General features: G+C 49.6%; 1 protein-coding gene and 1 long non-coding RNA gene across 10 annotated transcripts in view; one reads left to right on the top strand and one right to left on the bottom strand.

The window, feature by feature from the left end:
- SGMS1 (sphingomyelin synthase 1) overlaps positions 1-18,376 on the top strand; it is a 251,242-nt gene that overhangs the window by 81,627 nt on the left and 151,239 nt on the right. The window lies entirely within an intron of this gene.
- Positions 5,175-18,200, bottom strand: LOC112656222 (uncharacterized). 4 transcript variants are annotated; one of them, XR_007406151.1, is made up of 6 exons: positions 18,009-18,200; positions 17,629-17,771; positions 14,024-17,318; positions 11,977-12,098; positions 8,063-8,509; positions 5,175-7,690 (listed from the first exon to the last, which is right to left on the bottom strand). It is a non-coding gene; the product is annotated as an uncharacterized LOC112656222 (long non-coding RNA). The 4 variants fall into 4 exon arrangements; XR_007406150.1 differs by having other exon boundaries at positions 5,175-8,509; XR_003134199.3 differs by having other exon boundaries at positions 5,175-8,509; positions 16,783-17,318.

Raw genomic sequence — 18,376 nt, 5'->3', positions numbered from 1 at the left:
CGATCCACGTGTGTTTTTCAAAGAAGACCTCAGCTCCCCAGTGGGGCTGGGAACATAAAGGACGTGGGGAGACGGGTGTGGAGCTTCTGCGGCCATCCAAGCTTGTGATGACAAGGCCTTTTGTTGCTCAGGTGGGGACAGAGGTGACTACGGAAGGTCCCGTCTACAGGACGCAGGGGGAGGCGCGGAGCGGCCGGGAGAGGGGTGGCCCAGTCTGGGCAGAGAGGAAACGGGCATCTGCGGTTTGGTTGGCGGGGTGTCTGCTGGACACCGTCCTCCCCGCTGGGTACACGCTCCCCTGGATATAGGGGGGCTGTGCCGCGCAGGGGGTGCCCCTTACCAGGAGACCGTGCGGGCCGACCATCTGCTTGTGCTCCTTGCTCAGGTGCCGATCCTCCGGGAGGACGGGTGCTCCTTCGGGCAGGGGTTTTAACCCGCGTGAGTCCGGTTGTATCCGCAGTACCGAGAACCGTGCCTGGCATCTAGAAGGACGTCCACAGGTGCCCGTTGACGGAATCGTGACTTTGATTCGGGTTCTGGTCTTCGTTCGTATCCTTTTCAAACTTGACGGACTCGTAATTAACCTGAGGCTGGAGAGAAGTGGGCGCCGGGGAGGTTTCGGTGCTGCACTGTTCGTCTGACTTGGCTAGACTTATTTTTAGGCAGGATAAGTAGAAACATTAGATTTTTCTTTTTGAATTCAGTGTTAGGTTAGACGTGATAGAGGAAAGCAACCGTGGAAATGTCTCAATACCACATTGTTTTTGGTGGTGGTTCTTTACTACCGAGTGTAGACCCCTAGCTCTCCATCTGATGTGTGGTTCAGATTTGGGGGCTAATCCACAGCCCCTTGCACTCCCTCTGAGCTAATTGCTAGTTTTTCTTAGACGGTCCGTTGGCCTCTGATGCCTGTTTTATTCTTTCTGGGGAGAGGTGTGGAGGCCAAGATCCAAACTCCCTGGAAGACCCTGAGAGCAGCATGGGATGAAGACCTCCTGTTAGAGATCTCGGTGGATCTCTGCGTCTTCACAGAGCCAGAAGTCTGAAAGGACCGATAGTCTGGAAATGTTTTCCTAGACCGTTACGACTTTTTGGGATTCAGTCCAGTGCTGTCCCTTGTGAAACAGGAGCAGGATCCGTGCCGTGGAAGAGGAGGCAGGGTAGGAATGGGTCGGTGTTGCTGTTGGAGCCTGAACATGCGCCTGTCCCCGTTGCCCACTGGGTGCATCGCCCTGCACAGGCCACGTAAACCCTTTCTCTGAAACGGGCATCACCAAAGTTGTATTATGATTTGAGGGGTTTGGGGAAGACAGATACGCATCATTGTTACCGTTTATACGCTGACACAATCGGCGCTCTTGCTGAGTGGGATTTAAAGGTGGAATGGCCTTCGAGACAGCTGAGCGTTACGGTGTGTCGCTGGGCCCGTCCCGTGCTCCCCAGACTTGCCCGAGCTGAAGAATCTCCTCAGGTGCTTGTTAACAAGGAGGGCTTCCCAGGCACACCCAGGCCGCGGGGTCAGATCTCCACGGGAGGGGCCTGGGAATCTGGTTAGGGGGCAGGGTGGTGACACACCGGGATTTTGTGAGCCCATCCTGAGTTGCAAAATCCTGCCTGGTGGATTCCAGATAAGTGCGTGTGCCTGTCGGACTGTGTCCCAGCTTCGAGGCAGGAAGCCCGGTCGCTGTTGATGGAGGCCGCCTCATTCAGGGTGTCCGTGACCCTGGCGGACGGAGCAAGCTTCTGGGTCCCGGGTCCCCAGGACCTCGAGGCGGTGCACAGGTGCCCACAGCGTGGCGCTGGTGTGACGAGCTCGGCTCTCCTGCCTGCCTGCGTTCTTTCTCTTGGTAAAACCCGTACGATCTTAATAACCTGCCGTGTTAAACACGTAGAGCAAACTCGGTTATCCTGACAGTTATCCTGACAGCTCTCGGTCCCCGCGGGTCTCCGGGCTGTCAGAGTGACGGCGACGGGAGCAGTAAATGCACACGGGGGTGACCCCCGGGCTGTGATCGTTGGCGGCCAGGCCAGCAGCTTTGTTCTTTCCTCCTGTGAGGGCTGCGAACCAGGAAGGAACGTTTCACTCGACTGCACTCAGGACAGCGTGTTCTTACTCAGCTGTTCTGGGAAAACAGCGTTTGTTGTCTTCACACAAGCCACACAAGCCTGCAAGTTTGTCCCCGTCTGTGCCCGGGCGTAGCCGGTGGCTTCCCCTCACCGACGCAGGCCCGAGCGTGGGACGTCCACGGAGGCCTGGCTCTCTGCAGCCCTCCGGAGGGAGGTTAGGCCTCTGAGACGACTGCAGGCCTCCCAGCCTCCGGCAAGGGGCGGGGCGGCTGGGGGCTCTCACAGGCTCCAGGAGACCTGGAGAATCTCCCCGGCAGCGCAGCTGGCGTGGGCCACGGCTTCCGGCCCGTCTTTCAGTCCCTTAGCGCTCAGGCTGGCCTCTGCTGTATCCATTTATTTGCATCATCGTGGGAGAAATGGATTTGCCCTGAGTATCTTATTTGGATGATAAGTTCGCTTTCACACCTGTGACAAATCAACCCACTTTTTTGGAGCTGTTGTTAAGATCGAAAAGTTGATGCATATTTATAGATTTGCAGTTTTACTTCCTTAGAGCTTGTGAGTTCTTGAGGGCATCTGCCTAAACACATTGAGAGTTAAGGATCTGGAGATTGAAAGACGAGGGTGTCGTTGTCTTCCTCCTGCCCTGTGTTCTCAGGTGACAACATCTTGTATCTGCACGGTGGTAAGTAGCAGAACCCTAAAACTAGTGAATTTAAAAACAACAAATCAAGAAAACGTGAAACGTGGGCAGACATTTGTTGCTCTGTGGACAAGTGTGAAAGACCAAGGCTTCCCGGTGGAAAGGCCCGGAGGTGGTCTGTGCGTGGTGTTTGCGTGCGTGTCTGTCGTGGGCAGAGAGCAGGAAGCAGGTCCTCAGGGGGGCCTCGCCGCTGGACCCCCCCCAGGGGATCACGGGTGAGCCTGGGCTGCAGCCTGCCTTCCCGGCCTCCCTTGCTGGTCTGGCTCTCTCCTGCTTTCCTGATCCGTACATTGCCTTGCTGTGGGGAGAAGCCGGAGGTGGAAACTGTCACGTGTTACAGGCAGTGGGTGTGATGACAGGTGAGTGGTTCTGCTCAGCCCCGGCTGCACAAGGAGGTGGGTGTGCAAGGACAGGGAGGAGGCAAGGCCCACACCAGGCATTTCTCAGTCCCGCCTCCAGGTCTTCAAAATAAACACCCGGTCTCGGTCTCTGTCCGCAGGCAAGCCCTCTGCCCGAAGAAACGAATTGGAGAAAAACCCCAAACCTAGTTCCTCCCTTCCCCGAGCAAACACACATACAACAAAAGTGACAATGAAGCAAGATGTGCAATTTTAGTTTCATTAAATGCCCATACTTAAAACTGTGGTCCTGCATGCAGTTATGTCTGACGACCTAAGGTCTTAGTCCTAGGACTTTTTTTTTTTTTTTTTTGGTTAAGGTTTAAATGATGCCGTGCATTTCAACATCCCACCACGTTGTCTGACCTCTTTGAAAGTGGGGTTCCTATGTCAGCCTCTTTTGGAAACTCCTGCAGCCCCAAACATAGGCTGGGGCGCCCTGTAGGTGTTAAAAAGGATTTGTTGAACTGCCTGAAGCATGAGTCAGTTTGTCCGTGTGGGTGGAATTAGGCACCACTTGCGGCGGGCGTCCGCGTATTCATGATGTGTATTTACAAGCTGTTTTAGCTCTAGAAATGCCGGCTAATTTTTCTCAGTCTGTGTGTGAATCATAGAATTATCTCTGCAAATTAATTTCCTTAATTAACACACAGAAGAAGGAAAACTCAGACATGTTTCATTAAGTGCTCTGCTTAGGATAATTAAAAGTGTAACAAAGTACCTTTGTATGTAACACGCACAGTTTTGTATAAAAATGTTGTATAAACCATGACTGGTAAATGGTGCCGCTTAATTTCCAGGTAAGTAGGACCCTGTTTGCATTTGTGTTCCGATGGTGGAATTTGTAGCGGCGCCTGGGGGCTCAGCCGGTGAAGCCCCTGCCTCGCTCAGGTCACGATCTCAGGGCCCCGGGATCGAGCCCCGGGTCGGGCTCCCTGCTCAGCGGGGGGTCTGCTTCCCCCTCTGACCCTCCCCCCAAATAAATAAATAAAAGATCTGTGAGAAGCCAACCAAACAACAGGATGGTAGAATCTGTAGGCCGGTTCCTTGCCTCCGTCCCGTCCTCAGCAGGGAAGGGCCACCTCAGAGGTGCCGTGGTGGGCGGGGGAAGGACCCCCGCGTGGGGGCCGTGGCAGGCACGGCTGCGGAAGCCAGGGCAGAGGTCACAAGACAGGGAGACAGGCTGTGGGGTGTCGGGGTGCGGGGTGGGGGCCCCACAGGGGCTGCAGCCCCGCTCCTCCCTCGGCCCTCCTGGGCCAGCCTCGGGGGCAGGGAGGTCTAGCAGGTGCTCAGCAAACAGTCGCTCCGCAGGCAGACGCAGGAGTCAGTTTCTGGAATCAGGCAGGCCCTCGTTCTCCCGCTAGCTGAATAATTGGTTGGGGGGAAGCGTCAGTTCAGTGTGGACACGGGACAGGACCTCGCAGTTGGTCCAGGTTAGCATCACCAGCAAGGGACGGCGGGTGCCACTGGCCTGGGACGATGCTCTGTGTCGTCCCCCAGCCTAGAATGTGGCATCGTAATGTGACCCTGAGGAAACCCCACACACACCCCAGATCAAGACCTTCCCTGAAATGGCTGGTCAGCGTCACTGCGGGCTGTCCTGGACCAGTCAGCGTCACCATGGGTCAGCGTCACTGTGGGTCATTGTCACCGTGGGTCATTGTCACCGTGGGTCAGCGTCACGGTGGGTCAGCGTCACCGTGGGTCAGCGTCACCGTGGGTCAGTGTCACTGTGGATCAGCGTCACCGTGGGCTGTCCTGGACTGGTCAGCGTCACCACAGGTCTGCGTTACCATGGGTCAGTGTCACCGTGGGCTGTCTTAGACTGGTCAGCGTCACCATGGGCCTGTGTCACCATGTGTCAGCGTCACCGTGGGTCAGCATCACCGTGGGCTGTCCTGGACCAGTCAGTGTCACTGTGGGTCCGCATCACTATGGGTCAGGGTCACCATGGGTCAGCATCACTGTGGGTCAGTGTCACCAAAGACTGTCCTGGACTGGTCAGTGTCACTGTGGGCCTGTGTCACAGTGGGTCAGTTTCACCACGAGCTGTCTTAGGCTTGGTTAAGGAGTTCTTCCAAAAACAGACTGACTTCCCTTGCTAAATCTTGAACTACCAGTGGAAGATTAAAAGTCACACACCCATATATCATATTTATTGAAATCAGAAAACAGTTTAAAGCATCTTAATGCAACAACGGTTGAAACAGTTTCTGGTTAAGATTTATTTATTTATGAGAGACACAGTCTGAGAGAGGCAGAGACACAGGCAGAGGGAGAGGCAGGCTCCTTGCAGGGAGCCTGATGCGGTTACTCGATCCCGGTTTCTGGGATCGTGACCTGGGCCAAAGACAGGTGCCCAACCGCTGAGCAACCCAGGCGTCCCCAGTTTCTGGTTAAACCCAAAGTAATCAGCCTAAACAGATTCCATTGCTAGGGCATGTCTATGTTTCCAGCCACTTCTTTGGGAGAAAGAAAGAGGTTTGCGTGAGCTTACCAAGATGGAAAATGCAGACAGTCTAGAAACCCGAAGCCAGTAACATAACTAAAGTATTGGAGTGTTATTTTACACGAACGTTTCTCTATCAAAATTTTAAGAATAACTAAAATGCATTGTAATATTAATAGGATCTGAATCAGAGTCCCCATGAGATTAAAATTGTTAGTAACTGTCAAGTGTTTAGAAAAACGCCCGGAGCACATGTACATATAAGGGGCCTGGAGGTGTTTTCCATGGTGAATTAGCACCCTTTCAGTTGAACTTTTATTTTAAAATCCATTTCTATTTATTGGTTGGCTTAAGGGTTCCCAAATATTTTCTGTTTCACAGTGAGTTATTAGTAACTCCAAAGAAACAGAACTAACAGCAGGTATTTGGTGGGAGTTTGGGTTAAATGATTTCTGTCTTCCCCTCAAGCCCTGGGAGTTCACAGGAGATGCCGGGTGAAGGTGCAAGAGATCCCAGGTAGGCCTGTCTCTTTCATACAGGACTTGATTTAGCCAAAGCCACATGTTTGAAAGGGCGTCTGACATGGACTCTTCATTACCTCCGAGAGCAGAGAAAAACAATCTCCTCTCACAATGTGCTCCACCTTTCTGCTCTAACTAGATTTGAGATAATTTAAAATACGTGACAAGTGCCCGTTGCCACTTCAGCGACAGCTTTGAGGTTTGAGGAGAAAAATGTGTAAATTGTATAGAACAAGCTTACCTGCGTCAACGGGGAAAGGATCTACGTGTATAAAATGCTAAATATGAGATCTTTTTTGATCCACGTGTTGGTGGCATTCTGGTAGTCACGACTCATTCCCTTGTCCTCATCACCTGTCCCGTCCGTGAGGTTCCAGGCTCCAGGCACAGGCCAAGTGCATGATCCAGTTCTGTAATGTAATTCTCCCAACAGCTTGTAGAAATGAGTGTTTCGTAGATGAGTAACTTAGGAGCTTGGTTCCATTAATGAGTAAACTGAAGTTCAGAAAAGGCACTTTATTAGTCTCAGAAGTGGCACTTTCAGATTTGAATACAGGGTGATTTTGTGTCCAAAGTTTTCTGGTTTGGGCTTTTTTTGTTTTTTAAATCTTAGCTGCTCTGTGAAAATTAACCTCTCAGAATTATTTCTCAGCATACTCATGAGAAACAGATTTGCTAATAACATTCTTAGCTGCACAGATGAGACAAAAACTTAGTTCAGTCAACCAGTTTTAAAGCTTAAAAAATGAAGGGTTGCCGTCAGGATGGCCACTGGAAACACACAGACAAACGCAGAACGTGTCAATGCTGAAGCCCTGCTGGAAATGTGAGGTGGCCACAGTCACTATAGAAAGATACAGTGGTTCCTCCAAAAATTAAAAACAGAATTGCCATATTATCTAGAAATCTCAGGTCTAGGCATGTGCCCCCCCCTCCCCAGAATTGAATAGGGTGTTTGCATCCCTAAGTTTCAGTAGCATTTTTCATACCGCCAAGCAGAAGACGCAACCCAGCTGTCCCCTGGTGGATGAGCGGGTCAATAAAATGTGACCTAGACAGACACAGCCCTAAAGAGGAAGGAAGTGCTGACACTTGCCACAGCGTGGATGCACTTGAAGACATAATGCTCGGTGACATATGGCAGCCACCGAAGGACAGATATGTTACACCTCCACATACGTGAAGTCCCCGGAGCAGGCGAGTCACAGACAGGGCGAGACGGTGGCTCCCGGGGGCCGTGGGGAGGGGCGTGGGTGGCACTTGTCCAGTCAGTACAGAGCGTCAGTCTGGGATGACGGATGGCGGTGGTGGTGGTACAGCAGCGTGAGTGGTCTTGATGCCAGGGAACTGCGTATGGGGCCCTGGAAGTCCTGTCTCGCAGCGTTGTGCCCCCGAGTAGAGGCTGCATGGGCTGTGATGCTGGGAGAGGAGGGCCCAGAGTCTCCAGTTGGTTGCCAGCCGTGTAGTTGTCACCCTGCAGCTACTAGCAGCGTGCTGTGCGTGCCGCGTGAGCACAGTCTCGGGGGCAGAGTGGTCCCAAGTAGGCCCCTTCCTATCTGTAAGTGTGAAAAGGTCAACGCAGGAGTTTTAGGAGTTTCGGGAGCATGTGGTAGGGGCTTCCACCTTATTTTGGGGTTGGGCAGGGAGGCGGGGATGGAGCCAGAGTCCCCCCCCCTCCCCCCCCCCCGTCAATGATGGTCGGCCAGCCTGGAGAGGTTGGCATGGAGGCTGCTGGGGCGCCATGGGGGACAGTAACCGGGATGACCTCCCCTCCCCACTGTTAAGGTCACTTGGGCTGCTGAGAGGAAGCTAGTGTGGAGTTAGAGAGTGCAGCGGGGGGCTGCTGCAGGGTCGTCTGTGACGAGGATGGTAATTAATGATCCCAGCTGACACGCGTGGGGGAGTGCCTGTGTGTCAGCCTTACATGCCTCATCGTCACTGCAGCTCCGTGAGCCGTGGGTAGATGGCATCGCCTCTACGGCTTTGCAGATGCCGAAATCCCGGAGCAGAGGGGCTAAGCCGTTCGCTTGTGATCACACACGTACACCGCCCGGGTCCAGAAGGGCAGGCAGGCCCAGGTGCTGGTAGGAGGGAGCTGTTTTTATTGTCCCAAAGCCCTGTGTTGGCAGGAATGTGGCGTGAGAAGGTCTAGGGGCGGTCGATGGCCTTTCATCTGGGGTCCAGGAGCCCCGCGGTCTCTCTGGCCACATCTCTTCCTTCTTGGGACAGGTGACACCTGTTGTCCCGTATCCGCTGGGCTGGCCCCAGGTAGTTGAGCAATGGGCCTGTGGGGGCGTTTGTTAGGGCTGTGCGCTCCCAGGTGCCCGGCTGCTCTTCTGGGTGGGGTGGTTCTGGAACGCCCAGCGTGATCCTGGGGGGACGAAAGCCCTCTGTTGATAGGCCCTGACGTGAGCGGGTCGTGCCAGCCCCCGGGCATTGGGCTGGGGGATGAGGAACAGCCAACAAACAGGGTGCTCTTTGTGATGTTTACTTTATGCAAGACTGTGTGCTTGGCACTACAGTAAGGGCGCAAGAAACTTAGGGCCACTAAAGAATTATTTATACTGGAATACAAAAGCAAACTTCTCAAATGTTTTATGGGCCCGTTTTCTGCAGGCATCCATGGGAAATGTGTGCCTCACGTAGTAAAGTTGAGGAAAGGTAGGTAGTGGATTTGTACAGAAGCATGGAACTATAATTTCCACGTTTTTAAAAAATCTGCTGCCTTGGTCACACTTGTCATTTAATATGTTGGATTCAGGGTTGAAGGCAGACTGATAGCATTTCTCTACTCTTACTTTAAAAAAAGGGGCAGCCCCGGTGGCGCAGCGGTTTAGCGCCGCCTGCAGCCCAGGGCATGATCCTGGAGACCCTGGGTCGAGTCCCACGTCAGGCTCCCTGCATGGAGCCTGCTTCTCCCTCTGCCTGTGTCTCTGCCTCTCTCTCTGTGTCTCTATGAATAAATAAATAAAAATCTTAAAAAAAAAAAAAAAGTAAAATGGTTTCTTTTTTTTTTTTCTATTGGAAAATGGAAACACATGCATGTGGTTTACAAACATTTCCTAAGCAGCACAGAAGGATATAGAAAGTGGAGAGCCTCCCGTTGCTTCCTCCGAGGTAGTTTTGGTTGTCTTGTGTGGTGTTCTGTGCAAGTGCAAACACGCACCGCCTGCAGTGTGCACGCTAGTCTGCGCTTCGTGCTTTGCATCCTGTAGTACTTCCTGAGATGGTCACGTATCGGCACATACAAGTCTATGCCATGTGCTGTGACGGCCACACAGGTCCAGTGTTTGCAGTGACTGGTGTTTATTTACACCCCCCACCCCCAGACTGTAATGCTCTTATCAACAATATCAAGAGGTATATCCTTCATTTTTTCACACACGGCTGAGTACATCTGTAAAATAAACTTCTCCGTCTAAGTACACGTCCATTTAAAATCTTGGGAGGGCTTATGCTTAGGTTTGGGGGAGCTAGAATTTTGAACATCTGTTAGGTGAACGACCACCTGTCCTTTAGAATTTAGCCTGAATAACATGGTGTCCATCCTGCCAGCAGCTGTGAAAAGGTGCTGATTAAGTACAACAGGTCTCTTTAAACCTTGTCTCCTTGAAGGTATTTCAGCCAACTATCAATTCATGCAGGTACAGCCTCATCATCAAGTGTCTCCCTTGACCAGATACAGGCCCGTCCTGACTCTCAGCACCCAGCACCCCATTAAAATCCCAGAACCTCAGGCTGCTGTGATGGGCACGGGATGGCATTCGCTCGTTCCTTGGATGAGGGACTTCGGGTATGGGGACATGGGGATGCACTGAGTGTGTCTCAGTGGAGAGTGTGCAGCTCCTGAGGGGTTTGCAACTCACTGTAGCCACGGAACTATCTTGTTGCTCTTTTCATCTGCAGGTAGGTGTTACCAGTCAGTGGGGACATTTTTCTGCCAGCTTCCTGCATGTTAACCCATTGTGGGTGTGGAGAGCTTAAACTTATTGATACCTAGGCATTTCTGCAATGTCGTTGGCTCCTTTTCACCATCTTTCCAAAGTGCGGTCTTATGAGGGTGTGAGGATGTTCAAAGAAACTGGTATTGGGTTTAGTTGCTTGGTTACATGTCCCAGCATTTAGCCTGGAGTTTGGAAGCTGGGCTTTGCATTTGATCCTCTAGACTATTAATTATATTGTGGGATGCCCCTGGAAACCTCACTAGTCAATGCCATCAGTATGTCTTTTTTTTTTAAAGACAAGACAAAACACTAGTTTGCAGGTTTGTTTTGAAAGGCCATTTCCTAAAATGTTACTAATGCACTAATGAATAGGCTCTACTTTTGTTTTTTATTTTTATATATTTTTTCTAATTGTTCTTGTCCCCAGTGATGGGAGATTGGTGCAGTTGCTGAGCTTTTGAATGTGTGTATTTGGGTTCCAGCATGGTCCTGAGCGGCCCCGGAGTGGGAGTGCCACCAGCACCCGTTAGTCACTAGCCCTGCACTGGCAGTAGCACAGCTGACGTGCACTGAGCCACTACTCTGCGGAACCCTGCCAGTCTTTGGCCTGAGTTTTTATGGCTGAGGAGACCAAAGAGGTTAAGCTGAACACATAGCGTCTCATAGTTTGTATGTGTAGGTCCAGAACCTGAGCGTGGGCAGTTACTCCAAGCCCCCATCATGGTATCCCACAAAGAACCCTTTGTGGGAGGTGGATGGTAATTTTTCCAGTTCACCTGCCACCAGCTTGAGGCTCAGAATGAAATGATGTAACCATAGGTCATTAAAGGGCAGCTCCTGAGAAACCGTGCGGTCTGAAACCAGGATTCCTCAGGGTTGCTCACAGTTGTTATTTAAGGCGGGACTGCCTGTGTGGGCCTGTCCCATGTGCTAGGCCATTGGGCTTCTCCGGACCCCACTCACTGGCTGCCAGTGGGCATCCCGATGATCATGCCACCCAAGAATGTCCCCACGGGTTTCTAATGCCTTCTACTAGGTGTCATATTTACATTTCTTAATTTTAAATTTGTACCATGATACTACATTGCCTCCCACGGCAATTTTTTAATCAACAGTAATCAAACTCGACTCTTGCTCATAATTTGGAATAGTTAGAATAATTGGAATAATTGTAAATGCAAATCATTTCAACACAGAATCGGAGATGAGACATCGCATCTCACCTGGCTTCCTGTTTCACACATCTCACACACACACACACACACACACACCCAGAAGCATGGAGATGGCAAAGAATAAATTGGCCACTGACTGGACTCACCCTCGTGGAGGTGAGGACCTTTTCTTCTCATTAGCAGTTTGCTTTGGGCAGATGTATTTGAGTGAGCTGTGTTTATTTTCTAATGAGTGATTTTTGACCTTTCCAAGGGAGACATTTGGAGAGTTGATGTGATTTAGTTGAAACAGCACATTATGGAACTGCGGGACAGGTTTGTGGCTATTTTGGAAAAGTTACTTTGAACGTGGTCTTTCCTTTAAACAAATTAATAATACTGACAGCACTGGGGACTTGTGAGGAGACTCATCACTTTCACCACAGAAGGTGCTGTGTAGGCTGCCCCAGAATTGAAGTAGAATTAAAGGCAGAGTAAATAGTCTCATATATACTAATCCTGATGATTCCCTTCAGGGTTTTGGGGGAATGAAAAATGTATTGTTTGAAGACCTGCACTTGTTTAGAAAATTTATTGTATCCTTGTCGTGTGGCAGATAGGAGTTTTAAGCTCTGTGGATGAATTGGGTATAGATTTTGGCCGTTGTTTATGGTACTGGTAATTTCCATGCCCTTTCTGTACCCTCAGTAAAATATAATTTTAAAGGATCACTTGCTTACCTCCCCTGAAGTCACTCGACAACTGCTGTGCTCATTGTATAGGAACAGGGCTAGAAATCAGTTCTGGTAAACATACCCTCTCTTCATCTGACGGTATTGCTCTCATTCATTCCATAGTATGCCTATTGAATATGAAACGTGTTTTTTGAGAACACATTTAATGAAGTTGATTAATTATGCAAGGAAGGTCATCAGATAATTATATCTTTTTTTAAAAAAATATTTAATCTCATGGAGTTGATTTGGCCTCAAATTTAGATGGTGTTGAAACCATCAACAAAACTAAAAACCTACTGAATGGGAGAAGGTATTTGCAAATCATATATCTGACAAGGGGTTAGTATCCAAAATATGTAAAGAATTTACAATGACTTGATATCAAAAACAAACAACTTGATTTTAAAAATGAGCAGAGGACCTTGAATAGATATTTTTTTCCCGGAAGACATACAGATGGCCAACAGGCACATGAAAAGATGCTTAAAGTCACTCATCATCAGGGAAATGCAAATCAAAACCACAATGAGATATATCACCTGTCAGAATAGCATCAAAAAGACCAGAATAACAAGTGTTACTGAGGATGTGGAGAGAAGGGAACCCTGGTTGTGCTGTTGGTGGGGATGTAATTTGGTGCAGCCACTGGAAGTTCTTTAAAAAATTAATAATAGAACTATCATAGGATCCCCAATTCCACTTCTGAGTATTTATCTGAAGAAAATTAAAACACCAATTTGAAGAGAGATACCTTTACCCTTATGATTACTGGATCTTTTTTCTTTTTTTTAAGATTTTATTTATTTATTAGAGACTGAGAGAGAGAGAGGCAGAGACCCAGGCAGGGGGAGAAGCAGGCTCCATGCAGGGAGCCCGATATGGGACTCGATCTCGGGACCCTGGGGTCGCGCCCTGGGCTGAAGGCGGCGCTAAACCGCTGAGCCACCCGGGCTGCCCTAATCACTGCATCTTTATCTGCAGTAGCTGAGATATGGAAGCAGCCTAAGTGCCCAACAGTAAACGAATGGTTAAAGAAGTTGGGGTGTTTATGTGTATGTGCGCACGCACAAGCACACAGGAATCTATTACTCAGCCATGATATAAAAAATGGAATTTTGCCATTGCTTACAATGTGGATAGACGTAGGGAGTATTATGCTAAGTGGAGAAAATCAGACAAAGACATACACTATAGGATTTCACTCAGATGTGGAATCTAAAATATAAAACAACTGAACAAACAAAACAGAAACAGATTCTTAAATAAAAGAAACAAATGATGACCAGCAGGGCAGGGGCTGGGGGATGGGAGAAATCGGTGAAGGGGATTGAGAGGTCAACTGCCAGTTACAAATAAGTCATGGGATATAGCGTACAGCATAGAGAATATAGTTAATAATATTGTAATAACTTCGGTGACAGATGGAAACTAGATTTACCATGGAGATTATTTCATAATGTATAAAAATATCAAATCACTATGATGTACACCTGAAACTAATAATAGGATATCGCATGTCACTTATACGACAATTAAAAAAAAAACAGCAAAAGTTGGATTGCGGTTAATCAGTTAAGCCATAGAACTTGGGGAAACTGATAAATGCAGAAATGTCTTCTGATGAATGATGGGAAAGAATTTGCAGGTGTTGGAGTAAACCTTCTCCAGATGCCCTTACACAAATTTGGAGGTGCTGAGGGATATGCATTTGTTACTGACTGTGGGAAAGAAGTTCATTGAAACTTGATAGAGATCTTTCATTACTAATTCATAAAGCAGAGAGGTTGTTTTGAAATCATCCAAGTCGTAACAGGAAAATAATTCTCCCGCTCCTCCTTATATGGCGACTGGGAGTGTTACTTGGGAAAAGCCCGTTCGAATCAGTAACTCCCTTTGCAGACACTTGGATTGAGAGCTATTTTATGCCTTTTTTACTTTCACAAGGGAAAGGCCACTGATTAAAAAGCTCGACAGTGGAGAATTCTTTAAAAAACCGACAAAACGACAGACTTAGGGCAACTCCTGGAGTTGTTTATCCTGATTTGCGTACCTATTATTTGCACCCATAGCAATGGCGTAGTAAGGTTACCGATGTTCTCAATGATGACCTTGACTCATGAAGATCACGTGAAATTTGGTTCCCAGGGTTGTTGTTTAAAAAAATTAGGAAATAACCAAGAAGTATATTTAAAGAAGGTGTTTAGGATACAACGTGGATGAAAACAAGTTATAAAATAGTACACATGTATGTCCTTCATGTGGTAAAACCAATCGAGTTTCCAAACTTTATGGCAAATCTCAGTAACTCTTATAAGGAAATAAATGTTATTAGAAATTGAGGGGGAAAAAAAAGAAATTGAAGGAAAACCTAATTGTCCATAAGCAGTGAATTAACCATCTCTCGTAAGAGGGGACAGGGCAAAGATGTTGAAGAATATCTTAATAGTTTAGTAGCCTGAAAACGTCAGTATGTGATAAGAAAAAATGATTATGAAACTGCATATATAATCCTGAACGTAAACAACAAATGAATTCATAAAATAAGAACATAAAAACTATATATATAAGAAGTATACAGTGTATAAAAATATGCAAGAAATACAGAAAAATTATACAGAAAGGTAAAAAATAATTTTTAACGTGTATATACATTGGTGGATCAAAGATTCCTGTCCTCCTAAAAAAGGACTGGAAAGAAGTATTTCACAGTGGTGAGTGCTGCTGATCAGGGCCTGGTAAACGTTTATTGGTTGTTCTCTTGTCTGTGTGTATTTTTATTTTCTAATACCATTCAAAGAACACCTGAGGCACCTGGGGGGCGCAGGAGGTTAGGCATCTGACTCGTTTCCAGTTCAGGTCTGATCTCAGCACCATGAGATTGAGCCCCGAGTGGGGCTCCTCTTGGGTTTCCCTCTCCCTCTGCCCTTCCCCCAAGCTTGTTCTCATGCTCTTCCTCCCTCCCTCCCTCCCTCTCAAATAATAAATAATGTTTTTATTAAAAAAAATTATCTAGTATTTTTTCAACCAGGGGAAAAGTGGGAAAACTAATACATTACACAGAGATTTTCACTTACCAAGAGAGGAGAAATTCACCCCAAAAAGTCCCTTTTCTTTTATCTGGGCAGCTGAGTCTCATTTAGATTGTTTGATAACTGAGCCATTTGAGGATGTTGTTTTAACTTGGGCCTCCTAAGGGAGGTGATGCTTTGTAGCCTGTGGTCCTTACTACCTAGTGATGTAAACCTGAGATACCAGGGCAGTGAGTGGTTGTTCAAGTGCTCAGGTCACCTTGGGGGGTGAGAGTCAACCCCCACCCCCACCCCACCCATGGACACTTAGCTCCTGGCTGAGGAATCACTCGGTGGAAGAAACTCAAGAGCCAAGCTAAGTGAATCATTTTCACCAGGATACGGATTTCTAAGATGTAGCCTTTGGCATTCTGAGAAGCAAGAGATGGTGGTGATTCACCGCAGTATATTTTGGAGAGTCTCCGTGTGCATCAGCATTTTCAAGGCTCTGAGCAAAACTGGAGCAAAGCAACAGCTGATAGCGGCCAGAGAAGAGGTCTTAGTGGAATTCCACAGCCGTCCAGGGAGTGGAGAGCCAGGGAGATGGGCCCTGAAGGGAGCAGTAGGCACCGGAGACGAGGAGGAGGAGATCTTTCTGGTCAAGGGGGTGCCTGTACAGATCTGGGAGTGACCTGAAACTTTTGAGTTCTCCAAACCTAAGGATGTGGTTTCAACGGTAGTCTTACATGTGCACGAAGCTTTAAATGCTTTCCTGAATGCGTTGTGATAGCTTTGAAAACTGTGCTTAAATACATTTTGTAAATTACATAAATTCCTATTTTAAGTCTTAGTAGAAGACTTGTTACTTGCAGGAATCTTTGTGATTTCTACTGTGTAAATCCTTAGTGCAATATATTTTCATGCATCGCGGTTATTTATATCGAGAAATCATTGGCTTTTAGTTCACGGGTTTTCTTGTAACGTTTAGAAAAATGAATGACACAATTAACCTCCTACTCACTGTTTCTATAAAGTGGAATCATTTGACCCTGTTATCTGCTTGATGTCTGTAGTTCTTTGTTTAAAGAAGTCCTGTCAAGTGATGGGTAGAGAACCCAAGGCCCCTGTTTTGGGGGGAGTTTAAAGGCTCTGAGAATTAAATAATTGTGCCTATGTGCGTGTGCCTCGCTTTGCGAATTTTGGTGGCTAGCTCTTTAGCTTGGAAAACTTAAGCATAAGGGCAACAGATTAGAACCAAGATTATTATTTTTTTTTCTGAATAAATGGAGTTGCTTCACTTTCTAGGTTGTGTGTTCCACCTGTCTTCACTGCATGGGTCTGGCTGTATTTTTAGCTGCTTTTATACACAGGCGTGTGTGCACACACACCATCTGCTCCATGCATCAACTTGGATTTTGTTTATATGATATCCATTAGGAAGTGGATCCCTGGGGATCCCTGGGTGGCGCAGCGGTTTGGCGCCTGCCTTTGGCCCAGGGCGCGATCCTGGAGACCCGGGATCGAATCCCACGTCGGGCTCCCGGTGCATGGAGCCTGCTTCTCCCTCTGCCTGTGTCTCTGTGTGTGTGTGTGTCTCTCTCTCTCTCTGTGTAACTATCATAAATAAATAAAAATTAAAAAAAAAAAAAAAAAGGAAGTGGATCCCTCACGTATGTCTATGCAGCTGGAATTCAAGGCTTTCTATCAGTTGTCACATACTGGTGTACAGGAAGGACCAGCAACGTAACTGGCTTTACTGGGGAAATAAGGGACTGCGGCGGCATGGACATGTGTGTGTTACCCCTGGGTGGCTTGGTCCAAATCCTAGGGATCCGCTCCCAGATAGCACGGGCCAGTTACTTCATTGCTGATAACCTGGCGGTCATCCCGTTCCTAGGACTGTGGATGCTTTTCTACATGTTTGTGATGGAGCAGTGTTTAAAACGGATCAGCACTGCTAAGGCACGATCTTCAAAAAGTTAGTTTCCTGTAGATGTAAAATGAACGTGTTATCATAGGTTTTATTTGACTCCATGAGAGACTCGAAGATTGGAGGAATTGGGAAAAAAGCGGATGACTTGATTAATATAGAACAGAGCAGGACAAAGTGCTGTGGTGGGGTAGCTTGTGTTTCAGGCGGAGAACGAGTCCTGCCTGCCTTCTGCGGCGGGAGCCCTGCAGGCCCCTGACCCGGGCGCCCCGCCCGCCGCTGCCCTGCCCGCCGCACCGCGAGGTCCTGGGCGTCCTTCCCGGACTCCTTCTAGAAATTCTTCTCCAGCCTGGTTGGCTGAGCGCGGAGCTTCAGCCCTCGCGGGGCGCTCCTCCCGCAGTCGGGCCCTGCGCACCAGGCACGCGCCCGGGTGTCCGCAGTCTGGCTTTGGGGCCCGGCCCCCGCCCCCGCCCCGCTGACCCCCCAGCTCCCTCACCCCATCCCCCACTGCACGCCCCCCCCCCCCGGCTCCCTCGCCCCATCCCCCCGCCCCGCTGACCCCCCAGCTCCCTCACCCCATCCCCCACCCAGGGCAGCCCTGGCGCGGTCCCTGATGCAGCTGTCCCGTGACCACCGAGCGGCCAGCGCTCTGCGGCGTTTAAGAGGCAGGCGGGGGCCATGCATCATCGGATATTTAATTTTTTTTAAAGACCTTACCTTGGGATCCCTGGGTGGCGCAGCGGTTTGGTGCCTGCCTTTGGCCCGGGGCGCGATCATGGAGTCCCACGTCGGGCTCCCGGTGCATGGAGCCTGCTTCTCCCTCTGCCTGTGTCTCTGCTTCTCTCTCTCTCTGTGTGTGACTATCATAAAATAAATGAATGAATGAATGAATGAAAAAAGACCTTACCTTGTTGATTCATGAGAGACACACAGAGAGGGGCAGGGCCCCGGGCAGGGGGCGAACAGGGGGCGAAGCCGGCTCCGTGCGGGGAGCCCGGCGGGGACTCGATCCCGGGGCCCGGGGTCACGGCCTGGGCCGCGGGCAGCCGCTCCTCCGCTGGGCCCCGGGCGCCCCTCGGGTATTTTAAATGACCCACAGCCGCTGAGAGGAGCAGGAGACCGCAGGCTTCCTCGTGCCCGTAGCCGGCTCGGGCAGCCCGGGGGGCGCAGGGGGCAGGGGCGTCTCCGTGGAACGGGGTCCTTGGTGCCCTGGCAGGGGGACTGTGCAGGCGACCCCGCGGCCGGACCCGCTGCGCCGGGGGCCACGCCCCGGGAGGGTGTGGCGTCGGCGGACCCCCTCCCCCAGGGACCCGGAGGCCAGGGTTTCAGGCCGACGTGTGATTGGCCGGCGCCGGCGCCCTGCGTTCCCGGCCAGCCTATGAGCGGCTGCGCCGGGGTCAGGTGCTCCCGCAGGTCCAATCCGCGGTGGCTGTGCGGCTGCGGCTGCCGCGCGCAGGGTCCCCGA

Source organism: Canis lupus, chromosome 26 (assembly GCF_003254725.2).
Source record: "Canis lupus dingo isolate Sandy chromosome 26, ASM325472v2, whole genome shotgun sequence".
Lineage (NCBI taxonomy): Eukaryota > Metazoa > Chordata > Mammalia > Carnivora > Canidae > Canis > Canis lupus.
The sequence above is the reverse complement of the archived record's forward strand: the minus strand, read 5'-3'. Positions and strand labels throughout refer to the sequence as shown.